Raw genomic sequence first — 18,771 nt, forward strand, 5'->3', positions numbered from 1 at the left:
ATATTTATAAACGGGACACGAAAAAAGAATCTAAATTGCTTGTGTGATCTTGGGACGTGAGATATTATGATTATTTATGCGCTTCTATGTCTCGCTTTATCAGTTCATTGTGTTGCAATCCCAGAGTGTCACAAGCTGCTCTTGAAGAGGGTTCTCTCTCAGAAAGAGCCAAAGCTGCCTGGAGAAGCAGTGGTAGAAAATGTGGGGACAACAGGGCAGGAAATGGGGCAGAGCACTTACCAACAGCACAGCTGAAGTATTAAGGCAGAGAGATGCAGTCTTGGACTGGCTGCTCTGTCTCCTGACCCCTAAAAACAACGGGCCTGTGACTTTTTGTCATGAGGAAATCCCCATTTGGGGTTGTCTCACCGCACCCAGAGACCCAGCAATAACTCCAGCAATAACTCCAGCAGTGTGTGCCTGTGTTTGCTTCCTCTCCTCTCTTCTGGTGTCAAGCTGTGGCATCCAGAGCAGAGACAAGAGTTCCTGACCTGTGTGATGGGTGTGCAGAGGGTTTGGACACAGAGCTTAATTACAAAGCCCTGTGGAGGGAGCTGGATCCCTGGGTATGTTTGTTTGCTAAGAGGGTGCTTCCCAATAAATTAAAATCCCTTGGAGAACAGTTTGCATGCGTGTGATTTAGCACCGTCTGGGTTGTGCTGGTCTCTGAACAATCTCTGCCTTGGATCCCAGCCAGGGTAACGATCAGGGAACGGCTGTAGCTGGACAAAAGAGTCTGGGGGTTATTGAATCACTCCTGCCAGCTCCCAGCAATGTGTTAAACTGTTTCCTTTTAGATGTTCCCCTGAGTTTGGCTCACCTACGATGGGTCTTTAGCCCACGAAGAGTTTCTCCCAAGATGTTAAGGAGCACCACTGTCCATGGGGAGCTCCATGCAAAGTGTGGCTCTGAACTGATGCAGGCTCAGTCTCTCAGCAGTGCAGAGCAGAGGGGGCTTGCCTTAGGCTGAGGTGTCCTTACTGGAGGAAATCCCAGCGGGAAAATGCCAGGCTAGGGCTTAACTGAAGGGGAGAGCACCACCTGCTGATGCAGCACCATGGAGACCTCCTCTGCTCTGACCTGCTCCTAAATGTATTGTGCAATATCTGTGCAGCACCCTGAGGGTGTGCTGCACCCACAGATCGGGGGGATAAATGCCCTCCCTGCACTTACAGAGCCTTGACTGCTGCCAGGGAAGAAAGTGTCTCCCTGTCTTGGCTTCAAGGTGAAAAGGAAAAACCTGTTGACTTCCTTGGCCCTTGGTGAACAGTAACCAGAGTAGCAGGTGGTGAAGGATCTTTTTGCCCAGTATTGTACATGTCAACCACAGCAGGAGCAAGGATCTGTTCCAAAGCGTGGGATGGACTGTGGTGCTTAAAGGGAGCACCATAAATAGGTCCAGGGGTTTGGCTGAATGGAGAGTTAACACAATTTGTTAGTTTGATTTCTGGGTATGAGCAGCTACTGCAGGAAGAAGGGGAATGGTCTTAGTTTGACAGTGACCAGACTTTGACTTTTTTTTTTTCTCCACAGCCCCTCCCACGGCCTCCAGTCCCTCTCACCTGCATGACAAGGTGGGTGGGACCATCCAAAGAGGTCCTCCCTGCCCAGTGTCAGGGTTGGGTGTGAGGCAGCATTTCAACAACTGGCCCATCTCATTCCTCATCCCATTTCTGTAGGGAGTCGTATCTCAAGCCTGGCACCACGAGGTGGTAACAATCTGGAGCCCAGCCTAGAGCTGAGGAAACTCTGGGAAAGCCTGAGGTGAGGCAGTTCCCATGCTCAGGCTGCCTGAGGCTGGAAAACAAGACAGCTCTGGAAGAGCTGGTGGAGCTGCGATTGGGGCAGCAGGAGGGGCTGGCAGCCAGGTTAGATGGAAAGGTGGATCTCGGCAGCCCCGGGGCTGCTCCCGGCAGCCCAGCACCGCGTTTGTGTGAAATGGATCCTGCTATTTGCCGAGGATTTGCCCTCGTGCTCCTCCCTCTGCCCCGCACAGCCCCGGCTAATGAAGTGGTTGTTCATCCGGAGAGAGGCATCCGCTCGTGTCTGTGCCTGGCTGCAGCAGGAGCCTCCTGACAGAGCCAGATGGCAAGCGCCGGGAAGAGGGGGAAAGGGAGCTGCAGCTCTGCTTCCTCCCGGGAAAAATGCCCGGTGGGAGCGTGTCTGCCCCGGCTCTGCTGCTGCCGCGGAGCCGGGACGGGGGGGATGGAGCGGGACGGGGGGGATGGAGCGGGGTCAGGCCGGGGCAGGCGGAGCCTGCGAGCATCCAGTTTAGGTTTTCACGTGCCTCCAGCCCCGCGGTTAGAAACCTTACATAAACCCAGCCGGGAGCACAGCGTTAATATTTAAAAAAAAATGACATTTAAGGTATTGGATCTATGCTGTGCTCTCCAGGAGAGTGTCTCTGTGTTTGTGTGTGCGTGCACACGCTCCGGGCTTTGTTTTCCTTTTATAGTGGATTGTTGTGGGTATGCATTTTACTCGGGGTGCTTTGTGCTATAATAAGAAGGGGGAGGGAGCAGGGAAATGCTGCTCTGTTTATACACACTGCTGTCAACAGCGATGCTGCTTGTTTCAGATTCCCATCCTCCGTGAAGCTCCGTGGATCCAGGCAAACAGCACCCTTCCCCCTTTATCCCTAAATCCCGAGGGAGGATCGAGTCTTTCCTCCCATACCCCTCTTGCTGGCAGGCTTGCCCTCTCCTGGAATTTGGCTCTGGGGAATGTTTCACACTCCCATCCAGCGTGCAGGCGAGTCGATCTGTTAAGGTTCAAAGGGACAACCCTGGAAAATGTCAGAGCAGTGTCTGTGCACGGTTGTTCTGCTGCTCTGATCACAAAAAGCAGCTCTGAGTGCGTCAGACCGTAATTTTCAGCCGGGGGGGGGGTGGCAGAGGAGGGAGGCAGCAGTGCCTCTGTGTGTGTGTGTGTGTCTGTGTCCCTCCTGAGCTCCCTTGATACTCATCCCAATGCCTTCCCCCTTTGTGAGCCTTTGGAGACACAGATGCAGGGCTTAGCCTGAAATGTTACTGCTCGCCCATAATTTTTATAAATCTCAGGTGTAGCACATCTTTCCCTCCTCCCTGAATATTTATGTGGTTAGGCTTTGTGGCAGGAGCATTTTTATGTCTTTTCTCCCTTATTTTTCCCTGTCACAACCAGCCCTGAAATAGTCAGTGGATGTGCCCTTTTCTTATTCCTGATATGGGCCCCAAGGGACAGCTCCTTCCTATCCATCTCCTGAATGCCATAACAGCAGCTGGGACACGCTGGAAAAGCGCTGGGTTTGAATCTATCCTTTTGATATAAGTGGACATTATGCATTTTTAATAGACACAGAGCTCAGTGAAACCCTTAGTACTAGCTGAATTGGCACAAAATTCCCAGGCAAGTAGTCTTTGGAGCTGATCTCTCCCTTGGTACCCTGCAGAAAATGAGACCAAGGACAAAAAAAGGCCACGTTCCCTTTGATTGCAAGAACTGCCGTGTTTTGCAGAGGAGGTGGCTGAGCAGAAGCTCACCTGGCCGTGCATGAAAGGTTCTGGATTGGCAGCCCTTGTTCATCCTTGTGCATCCACAGGGAAGTGCAGCTTGTGGGGAGAGGCTGTTATAAAGCTCCTTCCTTCCAGCATCGCTGTGGACAGTCCTTCAGCACTGGCCTGGAGGCACCAAATCCCCGGCTCCAGGCTCAGCAAAGCTCATTCCCACCTGAGACAGTGGTGGGGAGTCCTCCAGCTTCCCCCACTTGAGAAGGAAAGATTATGGGAACCACTGTCCCTGTGATGATGCAGTTGGGATCTCTCCGTGTGCCTCGATGGCTGCGCATTTATGGCTAATGTTTGCACTTCCAAACAGCAGAAAGCTCTGCTCCCAGGTGCCCCTTGAGATGCACAAGTTAGAACTGGGGTCTGAATGTTCAAACAAGTCCAGTGGAAATGCTGGTCTGAGTGACCTGATGAAGGTCCCTGAGGTTGCTTCACACTCTGGACCTCAGCTCTCTGAGCTTTGCACAGTAACTGGAATGTTGCATTTTTGTCTTTGTTCTTCCTGTTTTACTAAAGCATAAGTAAATCTGTCTATACCTACAGGTTACCATGGCACTGTAACCTTACAGAGAGGGAGTCACAAGGGAGTAGCTGTGGATCTGTGCACGTCCAGTGTGGAACATGGAGCCAGGAGGAGATGGTGGTCCCTGGAGGGGTTGATGTGGTTGGAGGCAGGTGAGCAGGCAGCAGTTCAGGACAGGTAAAAGGCGATTTGCCCCCAGCTCAGCAGTGACTTTTGGCTCATGTTAAACTGTCCAGCTGTGCATGTGGCATTTGGAGATGTGGTGTTCAGCCATCTCAGAGAAATCTGCTGCTGAGCATGAGTCAGCCCTGCCTGGGTTAGCTGTTAAAGGGCAGGAGCAGGAGATAAAACCTTTACTCTGCCTCTTCAAGCCCTGCATCCTCCAAATGGTCCCTGCAGAGGAAGGGAGCATCCCCGGGGTCCTGCTGCATGGTTGGAGCTCACACAAGTGTCCTGCGTGCCTGCTGCACTTGCTGCAGCTGCCCCCAGATTGGGGTCAGCCCTAGTCACATCCAGAGCCTCCTTCCCATGGGAAATCATGTTCCTGCTGCCCTTTGCCCGGTGCCAGGGACCTGGGCCAGCTGCCAGGGTGAATATGGGGGTACCTTGTTTTTTGGGTGGGGGTGGCTGAGCAGGGCCATGGAAAGACGTGGTGCTCGATAAAAGAGGAGTTGGATGAGATGTAAAGAGTGTTCCCCACTGCTGCCAAAGCCCAGGTGGGCTCAGCCGGGAGCCATCAGCCTGGGCACGGGCAGAGAGGAGTGGAGGGTGCTCTGCTGAAGTGTGTGTGTGCTGAGAGTGGAGCAGAGCCCCGTCTGCCACCCTGGGGGCAGGAGGGGGGAGCTTTGCTTCCCCCCCAGCACACGGTCACTGCTCCCTCTGAGAGGTGCTGAGCCCTCTCGCCAGCCAGACCCTTCCCTCGCATCCAGCCCTTCCCATCCTCGCGCTTCCTGCCTGCCGAGCCGGGAGAGCGGCTCCCCGAGCCTGTGGCTGCGAACCCGGCGGGTGATGCCGTGGAGCGAGGAGAGCAGGAACCAATTCCTTGAGGGGCCATCTCGGAGCCTTCCCCGGCTTTTCCTCCTGTCGCAGGGAGAAGTGCCCCTGCCCAAGTGGAATAAATTGGTACAGACCATTAGCAGGTCCTCCTCTGGCAGGGGGAGGCTGTCGGCACCGCTCTGGATACAAAGCAGCCAGCCACGCTCCGGCTCCTTCCTCCTGCATCCCGTTGGCCTCTTCCTCCTCCTCCTCCTCCTCCTCTCCTCCTCCCTGTTTGCCCGCTCCCTCCCTCTCTCACTCTCTTTCTTTCCCTCAACGCCACGCTGCAGAAGGCAGACCTGGGAGCCAGAGGTCCACGGAGGCAGAGGAGGAGGAAGGAGCTCTCCAAGGCTGTTTCTGTGCGAGTGAAACGGGGAGGCAGAGAGGCGATGAAGGAGTGTCTCGGTTGCCGCCTGGATTAAGAAAGAATACATTAAAAAAAAAAACAACCCAGAACCAAAAAACCAGCAAACCACAAAACCGGACCCAACAAACGACGAAAAAGGGAGGAGAGAAGGAGGAGGAGGAGGAGGTTGCTGGGGGAGCCCACTCCGATGGGCGAGCAGCCGCTTTGAATCGTGCCTCTGTTCCCAGGGATTAAAGCATGAATGGGAGCAGCTTCCCAGCCACGATGGAGAGAGAAGGCGGTTCAGGCTGTGGGAATAAGGTAACTCTTGCCTCTTGCAGGCGTTGCATGGCTGAGCTGAGCAGGACAGGCATCCTTTATGCACAGGGCTGGGTGTGTGGATGTGTGGATGCAGCGGGAGGGAGTGGGAGGCAGCAGGAGACACCCCAAGCGATTTTTCTACCCCTCCCCGCGTATTCAAAGAACGCAGAACGGGTCCCGCGGCTGCAGTGCTGGGGGGCACTTTGTCCCCCCTTTTTGGGGCTGAGGACACCAAGCTGCTTTCCCTGGGGAGGGCTGGCCGGGTGATGGGGAACGTGCCCGTGTCTCACCTCCAGGAGCTCTGTGCTCCCAGCCTTGCCCTCGCAGCCCTGCCCCTGCCCCGGGGCTCCCCTCGGGCTCTCGGGAAGCTGCCTGGGCACCCCGATGGCCCTGCACCCTTCGAGACTGGCAGTGCATCCGTGCAGGAGGAGGGGAGGGAGGTGAGAGTTGCTCTTCCCTTCCCTTGGTCATCCTCTGCCTTTTCTTCGCAACAGAAAGGGATGGGATTTAGGAGGAGGGGGAACTGAAATCCCTTTCATCCGTGCCAGCAGCGGTGAGAGCCAACTTTGAGGCTGCTTAAAAGGAGAAGCTGTCCATGTGCTAGCTTTTGGAGGAATAGGAGATGGCTGAGCAATGCCAGAGTGATCTCTGTGCCGTGTTATGTTGTGGGAGTGGGTGGGGATGAAAAATAGTGACTGTGGAAGAGCAAGTCCGTGGTGATCAATGAAGCTGCCCACAAATGGTGCTTTCCTGTTCCCTGCTGGGCCTCTCTCTGACTCTGTTCCTGGGTCTCTGACCATGAAAGCCCAGATTTCTCTTGGTCAGACCAGAAAGCACAACTCCAAATAGTGCTGGGAGGTGGCTTAGCCCAGGTGTTTGGGGAAGCACTGAGGAGATCCTGATGTTTACAGCTGTGGAGCCCATATCCAGTTATTCCCAGCAAGCAGAGGTCTTGGCTGGCCATCCCTCAATATCTTTGGCAGGATCTTGCTGCTGCAACATCCATTTGTTCCGTGCTATCTGTCACATCCCCCCTCCTCCCCTTGCCTTCAGGGACTTCTTGATGGGTCTTAGGAAGCCTTTGCTTTAAATTAAATAATGACACGTCACAGAAGTCCCCACTTGTGTGCACACAGTGCAGAAAGTCACGAGCCCCAGTGTGCAGACAATTGCTGTAAGAGCTTGTAGGAACATTTAAGGAGCTCGTGGTCCAATGTTATGGACTGGCAGAGACTCTGGAATCTGTTCCATGGATCTGTACATCCTTGTCTGAATTGTTGGTGTCCCTGAACATCTGCCTCAGTGAATGAATTGACTCGTCTGGAAGTCAGTTCTGCAAGACTTGCCTGGAAGGTTGCAGTGGTTGGGATTTCTTGGCTTTACCTGACAGAGATGGGATTGAAAAGGTGTGGGGAAAATGGAGGCACTCAGGAAAAGAGGGTAAAATATCTTCTTTCTGTGTCAGCCTCAAAGCACTGAGGAATATGGATGTTCTGGTGAAGGATCTGAATACTTAGTGAAAAAGAAAGATATTTCTCCCAGCAGGGTGAATTCTGTGACAGGGACCAAAAGCTTTGGAAAAGGCTAAAGCCAGCAGGACAGTGGGTGCTACAAGAATGGGGAGGTAGCTGATCAAACATTTTATTTTCCTGGTTGAGTATATTTATGGGTGAAGGAAAGACAGAGGAAGAAACATGAAATCGGTGATGTTGGCTCTGAGTACTTTCCCATTCCATACAGCTGAGTTATAAATCCCACCTTCAAGCCATTCTTAGGGAAACACTACTGGATTCTCTGGCAGAGCACTGGGAACTTGGAGTCAACAGTGAGAGCTGAGTCCCTCCAAAGCAGGCTGACCCGAGGAAGGTGCAGAAAAAGGGGTTCAAGTTTTGTGTCATTTTGATTCCCTGGGACAGAAAAGCCAGAGGGAATCCATAAAGGGCTCTTTCCACATGCATGTCTCAGCAAGGAGGAGAAGGGGGAGACCTTTCCCACCTGTGAGTTGGCTTCTCAAAGTTTCCTGACCCTTCAAGGTGGCTCATAGTGGAGAGTGAACACAAAGGTGGCCCAGCCCTGGAGGGGACTGTCACCTCGTCCATGCCACAGGCTGCCACAGTGCCACTGGGGTCAGGGGTCTGTTCTCCTGTGGCTTTGTCCTCAGCAGGGCAGTGTCTACAGAGCTCCAGCCTCAGGGATGCTGGATTTGCTCCTTCCTCCCCTGACCCGCCCTGCTGTTCTGCATCTTTCTGTTTTTTCTGTGCAACTCTGCACCTTCTGAGGGAAGGAGAGCAGTGAGTGCCTCTGGTGTGCAGGGCTGGTTGGTTTTCAGCAGTTTACCCACACTGCATCCTCCTGGCAAACCACTGCTCTAGCTGGGAGATCTGGTCTAAGCCCACCAGGAAACCTTCCAGTCCCAAAGTGTGAGCACAGAGTGCAAAGCTGGCTGCTCCATGGCAAAATATAATGCTTTCTGAAAGCAAAACAGAGCATCTGCCCTTTTCATCTTTTGCAGCACCCTCCTCTTGCCACAGCAGAAGCCTTGGGAGATGAAAAGAACTGTCTTCGAAGGGACACCAGGGCAAAATTCATTTTTCACTGCTTTTTTGCAGACTTGCCTTTTGCCATGCTTTTTGCTCTGTCCTGCCCTTGTTCTATTTCTACTGTCTCAAAAAAAAAAAAATTGTGCAAAAGCAGTTTTTTCCTCCTTCAAACAAAACCCAGTGGGCAGATTTGAATCCAGAGGAGGACAGGACATGGTCCTTTCTTGCACTGCTGTGCATTTTGTCACGCAGGGATGAGCAGTGCCAGAGGCTGCCTGGCTTCCAGGATCCCTGACTTCTGGGGATACAGCAGGCCTTGCTCAGCATCTTTCTCTGGGGGTCATGCCCTCTGTGGCTCTCTCACCCTCCCCTCTTTCTGCAGCCCTCCGTGGCATGCAGGAGCCTGGAAAAGTTAGGTGGGCTGTAGCTGTAAGTCTGGTTTGGCTGGAGGTGCATTTGGTGTGGCTTCAACCCCCCTGAAGGCAAAGCACCCTCTGGCAGCACTGCAAGGGCCTCTGCACTGGCTGTTTCAGGGGTTATTTTGCTCTGTAACATGTTGTCTTTGCTTGTGAATCAGTTACCTACCAGTGTTTTGCTTCTCTGGTGGCAGGAGAAGGGAGCTCTGCCAAGCACCAGGTGTGAAGAGCGAGGATGGGTCCTCCCTCGATCCCCAGCTGTCTGTGTTTGGGTTGGCAAGTTGGCACCAGGGCTGGATTCACCTTCAGAAGCTCGTGGGGGCTTTGCTGAGCAGAGATCACAGGGTGTGGCCCCTAATTAATCTCCATATCCTGATCTAGGCACGTGGACCACCCCCAAGTGCTCTAAGTAACACAGCACATTAGTCACTATGGAATATATCCTCCTACAGCTTTAATGGGAACTCCAAACCTCCAGGGAACTGAGAGCTTGGGGAGAGAACTGAGAACAATCCACAGTGCTGGGGAGCAGATCCTGGTCTCTCACGGTGCTTTGTCCCACAGATTTCACCAGTTTATCCCTCCTCCTGTTCTTGTCCCTCTCCCTCGGTGGGCGTGTTGGTTTTCCCAAGAGGAATTTTCCGAGGCAGGTCGTTGACAGGCTCATAAAATGATCCCTGTGCAGGAGAACACCTTGTGGGTACCTGTGCTGGGCTGGCAGCTTTGCACAGCCGTGTTTTCCATCCTGGCCACACAAGTGTGTGTTCCACACTTCCTTGGCAGTGTGTGTTCTCCCTCAGTGTAGTTCCACACTCACTTTGTGTCTGCTCCTGCCCGGGTACCTTTAAGCACAGAGCCTTCAAGTAATTTTCCAGCTGCAGTGGTCCCTCAGAAATCCCTCCAGCTTCTCCTATCCATGGGGAACACCATGTGATATGCCTGGCAGTGACAGCAGAATAAATAGGAAATGCTCAAGATCCCCCTCCTGCCTGGATCTGAGCTGTTTTCCTAAAGCCAGGACAAGAGCTAAGCTTCTGTATAAGGCTTTTTCTGCTGTTCCTTAAGAGCAGTGGAGAGGGAATTGAAAGCTGTGGCTCAGAGAGAGAAGTCTGCTTACCCCCAAAAGGTGGGAAACCCTTTGCTTAAGTGTTCTGTTACTGTGTAGTAAAGAAAAATAGGCATTTCCAGGCTGCAGCTCATCTTATCCAAGGGCATTCCTCTAAAACAGGCCAAATAAACTCTCCCTTGTTGCTTTCAAAAAGAATATAGGAAGCAATGTGTGCTGTGAGGATCTGCCTACACCTTGTGGCCCTGCAGGGAGCAGGGATAGGTGGCCAGAGCTCATGGATAATGAGACACACTTCACTCTCTGACAGGAGAAGGGGCCATGGGATTTGTCTCAGTTGCCCTCCTGGACATCATTCTGCAGGTTCCTCTGCAGGTTTGGCACCTGAAAGGCAAAAAAAAAAGGCTAATCCAGAAGAAGTACCTTGAGTTTGCCTCACCTTCCATTCAGCTGGAGAGAGGCCAGGAGCAAAAGGATGGATGCAGAGGCTCTGCTCTGGATTTCATGAATGGATGAATGTAGAGATGCAAGTGGGGATTTTGAGGGGATTTGGAAGCCTGCTCCAGGATTTGTCTGGCACACAGAGCATTTATAATGCTTCCAGCATTATGATAACATAATGCCAGTGTGGTTTGGGGCCCTCTCCAGCTCTCAGTGGATAGAAACCATCACTCCTGTGGCCACCAGTAGGACTGGGATCCCACTTGGGATACGTTGTAGTTTTACAAGCCCAAACTCTTGTCCTGGTGGCACAAAGCAAGGCTGAGATGCCCTTGTGTGCTGCTGTGGTTGTGTGTGTGTGGGTGCTCAGCAAGTGTGGCAGTGGGGTGGGTGTCTGGGTCACCTCCCCCTGGACTTGGCTGGAAATTCCACCTTGGTGCTGAAGTGTTCTGGCTGAACTCCTTAGATGTCATCCTTTGTGTTCTCCCCCTGTTGAGCAGCTTCTACAGCTGGAGAAGAAATGTGTACCAATACATTTATCTTCACAGAGGAGGCTTCTCAGGGAACGAGCAAAACCCAGCAAATAGTGGGGAGTGACAGTGCTCTGGCCACATGGGACTAAACTAGATGGTCTTTTATGATTATTCCACTTGAATCCCATGGACTGTGACAGAGAGTAAACCTGGAGCTGTGCTGGGACACTGATCACCCTGCAGTGCTTCTGCCTAGGGCATCCAAGTGAGCTTTTTCCAGCTTCAGCTCACGTCAGCCACACCAACATCGTGCCACCCGACAGTCCTGTGGCAGGAGTTAGTGCTGTAGGACCACAGTCCCGAGGCCTTCAGCCCATCCCTGCCCAGGAGAAGCACATCAGAGCCTTGTTCTGGTTTTGAGTGCCCCAGTGCAGGATTTTGGGTCTCTTTTGTGGCGTGCACCGCTGTGCTTTGCTCCCTTTTGGAAGGGCTGTGGGTGCTCTCAGTGCAGTGAGAGACACACCGAGCCTGTTGTGTTCCCTCCTGCCTCCTCCTCCCGTGCCTGCCCAGCCAGTGTTTGTCACCAGCACAGGAGTAGCACTTCTGGAAGGAATTTCTGTGTGTGTAGATGAGGGGCAATGCTGAGAGAAATCCTTGCCACTGTTTCATTGGGCACAGCAGCCACCCCCCAACCCAGAGCAGTGATTGCTGCCCTGAACAGTCCTCACTGCCCCGTTGGGATTCACTGAGTGGAAGGGAAGCAGAACTTTGCTGGTGTGTGTGACCCTTGCGTTCCTGCTGGGGCTGGATGCCTGCCTGGTGTGTGAACAACTCTGCTGGGGCCTCTGACATCGTGTTAAATGTCACTGTCCCCTGTGGGCACCATGGCACTGCCCGTGCCCTCCATGCCCTGCCATCCCTCTGTCCTTGGGGGGAACTGTAGCCACAAGGCCAAGGGGAAGGCTGGAGTTTGTGGAGTGTGCAGGAGGTGAGTGCTCCTGTGCCATGGCCATTAACGAGGTACATTAAGCAGATGATGAGGGAGAGGCCTGACAGGGTTGTTAACTCCTGTCCCTCACCAGAACAAAGCTGTAAATCCCTCCCGAGGGATCCAAGCCAGGGCAGATCTGCACTCCTTCCCTTTGAGTCCAGGCTGGGAAAAGAGTATCTTCAGGAGGAATTCTGTCAGAGCCTGGTGCAGTACCTGGAGCCTTTTTTGGCTCGTGAATAACTTGATATTTCTCCTGAATAATAGATGCACATGATGGATGCTGAGAGGCAGATGTAAGAGTGGGCTGGGTCTCTGAAGGAGGAGGTGAGACATAGGGAGTGAGGCAGTCCTGGACTGAACTGGGAGCTTACTGGGTGCTGGAGAACTGGCAGGGATGGTGTTTGGATGTAAATCTGCACGACTGAGGCAGAGAGGGTGCCTGTTTGGTCTTTTCATGTCTCCTGTGATCAGTAGGAGTATAGAAGTATATAGGTAAGAACATTATATATACTACAGCACTGCCCAGCTCAGGCCTCAGGGCTGGGGAAGGTTAATATTTGTAATGATGCCATTCCCCTGCTTCCACGAGGGGCTTCCTGTGACTGTGGGAATGTGGGGAGAATGGTGCTGTGATTAAATCCCAGCACAGTTTATGGTGGGGGTCAGCAACCCGTGACCTGTGTCTGCCAGGGCACGTGGGCAAGTTTGGGGCAGCACAAAGAGGCTGCACCCTGAGAGCTGGGGCTTTTTTTGGGAGGCACTGGCTGTGCTCAGACCAGCAGGATGCTCTCAGATGCTGCCTCACGCCGTGGCACTGAGAGGCAGCCTCTTGCTTCCTTGAGAGACAGCTTTCACCTGACTTTCTAGTGGCACGTTTTGCTTCTAATTTGGGAGAGAGAAGTCTAATCTGGCACAAGCCTGCCACCCTTGAAAGGCTGCCAGCCAGTTTATGGCACTCTGTGTCTGCCGGCTCCCTCCAGCCCCGGGGAGCTGCAGGAATGTTCTCTCCTGCCATGCTCAGCTCCTGGGAAAGCTGCAGGGATGCAGTGCTCCAGGAGAGGCTGCTTTGGCTGTGTGATGTGGGCTTGCAGGGGCATTCAAAGGTTTGTTCAGACGGGCTGTGATCCACTTGGATAAACGGCAGCTGGTTATGGAGATTAGAGCTACAGAAGTCACTGCTAATGAATAATTCCTCCAGTGTCTTTCTTACAATAGCGGCACATTCACGAGGCGTGACTCCAACATATTCATCTTCCCGGAGCGTGCAGCTCCTGGAATGACCTTCTGAGAGGTTTTGGAAGTATCTGTTTCTGTTTGTCAGCTCGAGGAGCATCATTTCTGGCTCGATTTTTACCGGGGGGGGAAAAAAAATTGCGAGTGCTAAAACGGGGAGCATCGAAAAGATGGGTTGAAATGTGAGTGGCCAGGATGGGGGCCAGGACAACTCTAAGACTGAGAAGCAACATGATGAGAGTTCAGCTCGTTCTGGGGTGGCTCAGTTTGAAGTCTCATCTGCCTTAGGGTTAGATACTTTAAGTTATTAGTTACTTTATTCTCCCCAGTGCAAGCAGGCAGTGTTCAGAGACGAGCATTGAGAAGGGGTCTGGCTAACGCTGAATAAAATTACTCTGAGATGAATCCCTTGGCAGCAAGGTGGAGCTGGTTGGATCCTGGAGGTACAGGTACTGTCTCTGCCTTGAGCCTGGCAGGCCAGCCTCAGGAAGAAGGAAAAATGGCAACAAAAGGTGCCTTTCTATAAATAAAGCCCAAAGGATGGGCGGAGGGGGAGCTGCTTATTTCTTCCCATTGTGGAGGAGTAACTGTCCATGGCACTGGGAGGATACTGGGATTATTGTTAGGAGCTGGCCTCAGGAGAGCATTACACACCATGAACCTGTTGCTGCCGAATCCTTTTGGGGTTTCACACCAGCAGGACACATGTGTGGAAGGGGGGCTTTGACCTTTGGAGCAGGAGGACCTGAGCTCTTTCCCTGTCCCTTGGCTTTGGGAAATTTGGCAGCTCTGAGGCCTTGGTGGCAAAGGATTTGTGGCAATCCTCTGGAGCTGTCACCCCCCCACACACCTCCTTTCTTCCTCCAATTTATCTTTTAATAATGCTGCCAACATTATTTCTCGTGGCTGCCTCGTGTGCTCTGTGCCCTCCCTGGCAAGTCCTTTTTGTCTCACCCAGGCAGCTCCTTCCAGAACACTCCAAAGGGGAGAGGCTCAGGCTGCTGAAGTTAATAACTTTCCCTACAGCCTGACTCACTCTGTTACAGAGCAAAGTTTGAACTCTGCAGCAATCTGGGGCTGAGACCCAGGTCTGAAGAGAAAAGGAGTTGTGGAGTAGGTGAGTCCCAGCACTGGGGTTGGGATCAGCACATGCCCCACTCTGCTGCTGACACCATGGGCTTGTAAACCTTGGGATGCTTCCCAAAGCAGTGTTACATGGGGTGGTTGTGGGAAAATGGAGGATATGGGAGGCCAGGGAAACCTGCTCCAAAGGGAGCCTGAGGAGGAGGCAGAATGAAGCAATGCCCTGGCTCTGCACTGAGAAACCAGCATGTTCAGAGGGGCTGAGAGAGACAATTCCCCTCCTTTTTGTCAACGTGACAGCGACTGGGAGGACCAGGTGTGCTGAGATGTCCTCACTGATGTGCCACAGCCCCCATCTTCATAGCCTGCCTCCTGCATTTCTCATGAAGCCCCAGTCCCTTGAGCTGCAAAAAGGCTTTAGGGCCACATGCAGTACTTGGGAGTCCAGGTACCACTGGTTCCTCCCTCTCTGTCTCAACCATCCTTTCTCTTCTGGCTCCTTATCAACTGAGTCAATGAGTTTAGTAACTCATGTTTTCAAAGATTAGTCATCTCTGGGAATGACATTTGAAAGACTGACAGCTCCAATCAAATCACAAGGACTGCTCTTGTGCTTGAAGATATTTGTTAAATTAAAAAAAAAAAAAAAGGTAAAATCAACCTGACAAATTAAGTGTTGTACCTTGAGATACAGCCAAGGGAACTACAGATGTGACCTTAGTCACTCGAGGAAGCTGCCAGGCTGCCAGTGTGGGGATTGGAAGGGAGTGTGGGGGGTCTGTGCTGCAGCTCTGGTGATGCTCTCCTACCCCTGCTCCCTCCTTGGGCAAGGGATGGCCTGCTCTCCCTCTCTGCCGTGCAAGGTTGGTGACAGTCATAATAATAACGAGGTAATTTGCCTGGTTGATTTGAGATGCATCATAATTACTGCGTGATTACAATATTCTTAGAGCAGCCATTACAAAACCCTCCAGTTTCTCTGAGCTCCCCAAGGGCTTGTCTTGCACCTCACCTTGCAGGTAAAACCCTGCAAGGGAGTCTGTGTGTCCCTCAGGCACATCTGCAGCTCTGTCTGGGCATGGTGACGTGTGTGTGCTCTCACTCGGAGATCAGAGTTCCCCCGTGCTGAGACACCCTGCAGGTCACAGGGAACATTTCCATGTGTCCCAAGTGGTTTGGCCAAGCAGGTCAAGCTTTTCCAAGTGCTGAGGGTGCTCTTGGGAAGGGCAGGGGCTGGGGAGTGGTGCTGGGGGGGAGCCTGTGGGTGCCTGTCCTCCTGTGAGACCTCGTGTCCGCTGCTCTTTTGAGCTGGGCTGTGAAACCATTGGCTTCGTTCTGCCTCCAGCTTTTTTGGCTTCTCCATTCCATATTCAGAAGATCTGGGATGGGTTTGGCCCTTGGGTGGTTCTAAAATTAGGAGAAATGACCTTCCCCAGGCACGCAATCCAGGCCATGGGATGAGTTGTGCTTTGCCAGCACCTCGGGCATCAGTGCTTGTGCCACGGCTGTATTTAACCTGTGAGCTACTGGAGCCTTGTGATTCCTGGCCAAAAGTAGGCAGCTATTTCCATCTCACCTCTAGAGAAAGCTGAGGTGCAGGTGAGCCAAAATAATTTAGCCACAGGGAAGCCAGAGTCAGAAGCAGGCTTGGATTGGAAGCTGGACAAACGGGTGCATTTAGCCCGTGCCTTTCCCACTGAGAGCCAAATCCTATTTCCTTGGGCAATGCTGGAATAGCTCTGGGTTTATTGGATTGGCATATGGGGGTTTTAGGCTGGTAGAAGAAAAGAAATGGTTCCCTGCCAAATGCCTCTCAGGCCCTGTTATCCTGACGTGTCAAAGGTTCCCAGACTGGCAAAAGCCTCTGTGTTCACTGGGAGGTGAGGGAAGAAGGATGAGAGCCCTGTGTGCTCCCTTTGAGCAGGCACAGCAGGCCCAGGACACCCTGCCAAAATTTGGGAGGGACCAGAAATCAAAGGGAGACAGTTTTTAAATGACCTTCCTGTTCCCAAGAAGGTTGTGTAGGTTTGTGGCTGCACTAATGGACTGCGAGCAGGGATTGATTGTGTTGCAACTGCTGAATTATAGTTGGGCATCTGCTTAATCATCCCAGATCCCCCCCACTTCCCTTTCCACGCTATAGCATCAAAGAATCAATGTTAATTCCTCAGTCCCATTAGTGACTTTTGCAGAGGTCACAGGCTATCAGGCTCTCTGTGCCCTGTTTGACCACCCAGCGCTGAGCAGGGATCAGGATTTGAGCCTCATCCCTTTGAAAAAAGCTGTTTAACAGGGATGGGAGCTGGGAATTTTCTCTGTAGGCTGATGTCATGGTTGTGGCTGATTTCTTGACCAAGTGTTAAGCAGGGAGCTGAGAGCTCTGAGTGCCAGGCTGCAGCTTTGCTGAATCTGTCCCATGAAGCCACAGGAGAGAGAACCTGCAGGAAATACTCCTGTGACTCAGGGAATGGCACTGCTGCTGTGACATAAATCCATTTCTGCAGCGTTGGGGTGTGCTGTGAGCCTGGAGGGTTTGTTGCCTGGGCAGCAGCTAACGAGGCTCAGGCTGCTCGAGTAGGTGCAGCAGTTAACCCTGGAGCCCTGGCCCTGCCTGGCTGTCTGCAGTGCAAAGGTGCTCTGCAATAAGGCAGAAATTTATATGGGAATTTATAGCCCAGAAGCTCCTCAGCTCAAATTCCCTGCGTGGCTGCTCCGAGCGCCTCTGAAATACAGAGCAACCCCAGCCAGGCTTCCTGAGCTGCCTGGTGAGCAGCACGTGCTGCAAGTGGTGTTGGGAGGAGTGTGGAGGAGCTGAGGGGTGGGAATTCAGGAGCACTCTGAGCAGGAACTGTGCTCCCACAGCAAGGGGTGCTCTTGGCTGCCTGTCCAGAGCACCTCCCAGCCTGCACATGGACACGCTGTCCAGCAGCTCTGAGAACAGCTCCTGCAAAGCAGTTCATCCTTCAGCACTGTCTTCAGGGACCTGTGCCTGCAGCAGCTTTTGTTTTCAGAAGTAATGGAGAATTTGGATGCCTGCGTGTTTTTTCCCCCCCCCCAACCTTCAAAGAAAACACCTCTAAGATACTTGATGTTTGTTATTACAAAAAAAGAAAAATCGTGCTTTTGAAAACTAAATCCCCTTTTAAGGTGTTTAGAGAGCCCAGTCGTGGCTTGCTGTGGTGGGAGAGGGTGAGCTTGCTCATAGCTCTGCAAGGCTTCTTTTTTCCCCTTTCTTTTATGTGTTAGAATCAGGTTATTAATAACTCTTTTTAAATAGAGCAGGATTTATTTTCTTCCAGGGGTAGGGAAGAGCTCAGTAATTAAAAGTAAGTGCTGATGGCAGGTACAGGGTTGGTGATGCTGAAAGGTCTGTGCCCTGCCCTGCTGTGCTTCTTCCCCTGCCTCATGTCAAGAGACAACAGTGGGTGGGAGGAGAGCAGCCTCATCTCCAGGTCTGGAATTGGGAACACAGGGAACTGGGAGATAATTAGGGCTTGCTGGGCACAGCTCTTCATGTTTGATGGTCATATTTGTGAACTTTCCCAGGTGCCAGTGTAAGGGGAGGCAGCTCCCGGTGCATCCCACCAGCCCAGGGCTCCAGGTGCACCCACAGAATCCTTCACCCTTAGTTCAGAGAGCGTGTAAAAGCCTGCAGCTTCTCTCAACCACCACCAAAAGCTGTGAAGTGGTGATGTAATCCTTGCTACAGCATTAGTGAGCATCACAGTCTGCCTTCCACAGCCGTGTCCCTTCTTTCATCACCCTGCTCTGCTGTACTTGTTTGACTTGTTCCTTGGGTAGAGAGAGAAGGGAAAGTCCACAGGGGGCCTGGTGGTAGCTTGGCATGTTTGGCTCAGTAATTCAGCCTTGCAGATCCTGAAACAGTGCTGTTTGCTGGCCTGCTGGTTGGAAGGGTGAGGCTTGGTCCTTTGGAAAAGTGAGACTTGGTCGTGGTGACCCCTTATGGGAGGCATCACATGGCAGCACGTGTCTTCAAACCCTTTGGACAAAGCATATGCAAAGCCTATTATGGAGCTGTGGAATTTAGTCCAATCACGTTGAAATTGGGTCATCCTTTGTTAGTGTCACTTTTCAAAGTCTCTGGAAGTCAGCGGTGCACAAAATACTCGGTGCAGTGCAGCCCACAGAGGTGGAAGCAGAGAGCCTGGGAATGTGTGTGATCCTGACAGTGCTGATGTGATCTGAGCTGAGCAGAGGGGACAACTCAAGGTATCGTTGTGTCACCAGCTGAGGAGACTGGATGGAGAAGCCCTTGGATGAGCTAATTGTTGGAGCATTCTTTTCCCAGCCCTCATTCAGCATTCACCCACGAGCAACCTTAAAATCCACCAACTTTCCTCTAAGAAAAACAACTCCCAGTTGTCTTTCTATTTTGGAAGTGGGCTGTAAGTCAAACAGCTTTTCATCTTGATAGAGATGCTTTTTAAAAACCATGTGCGAAGTGCAGCCGTTTGTCAAGAAGGATTGGGTGCTCTAGATGCTTTCTCATCCAAGACCTGAGTCAACCCACAGCTTTCCTGGCTGGAGAGAGTCCTGCCAATCCAGACTGGCAGACCAGGGCACACTCTGGAAGCAGAAAGGGCAGAGCTGCCCCTGTGAGTGACAGCATTCCCTGGTCAGACTCTCCTGGACATCAAGGATCCGAATCAGCCTCTATTGCCAAGTCCTTGACACATTTTGTCCTTCTGCTTTGTTTATCACAGTAAGATTGCAAAGCCCAGGTTCAGCCCTTTCCAA

At 52.3% G+C, this 18,771-nt stretch overlaps 1 protein-coding gene across 5 annotated transcripts in view; it reads left to right on the top strand.

Annotated features, from left to right (window-relative positions):
* The first annotated feature begins 5,201 nt into the window (after positions 1-5,201).
* Positions 5,202-18,771, top strand: part of B3GAT1 (beta-1,3-glucuronyltransferase 1) — a 36,589-nt gene continuing 23,019 nt past the window's right edge. For 2 of the 5 annotated variants that reach the window (XM_017809737.1, XM_017809738.1), the window contains exon 1: positions 5,202-5,770. The gene's annotated coding sequence lies outside the window, so the exon portion shown is untranslated. The remainder of the gene's footprint in view (positions 5,771-18,771) is intronic. The other 3 variants (XM_017809734.1, XM_017809735.1, XM_017809739.1) reach the window with 2 other exon arrangements.

Source organism: Lepidothrix coronata, unplaced genomic scaffold (assembly GCF_001604755.1).
Source record: "Lepidothrix coronata isolate B3197 unplaced genomic scaffold, Lepidothrix_coronata-1.0 Scaffold27, whole genome shotgun sequence".
In the NCBI taxonomy this organism is placed as follows: Eukaryota; Metazoa; Chordata; class Aves; order Passeriformes; family Pipridae; genus Lepidothrix; species Lepidothrix coronata.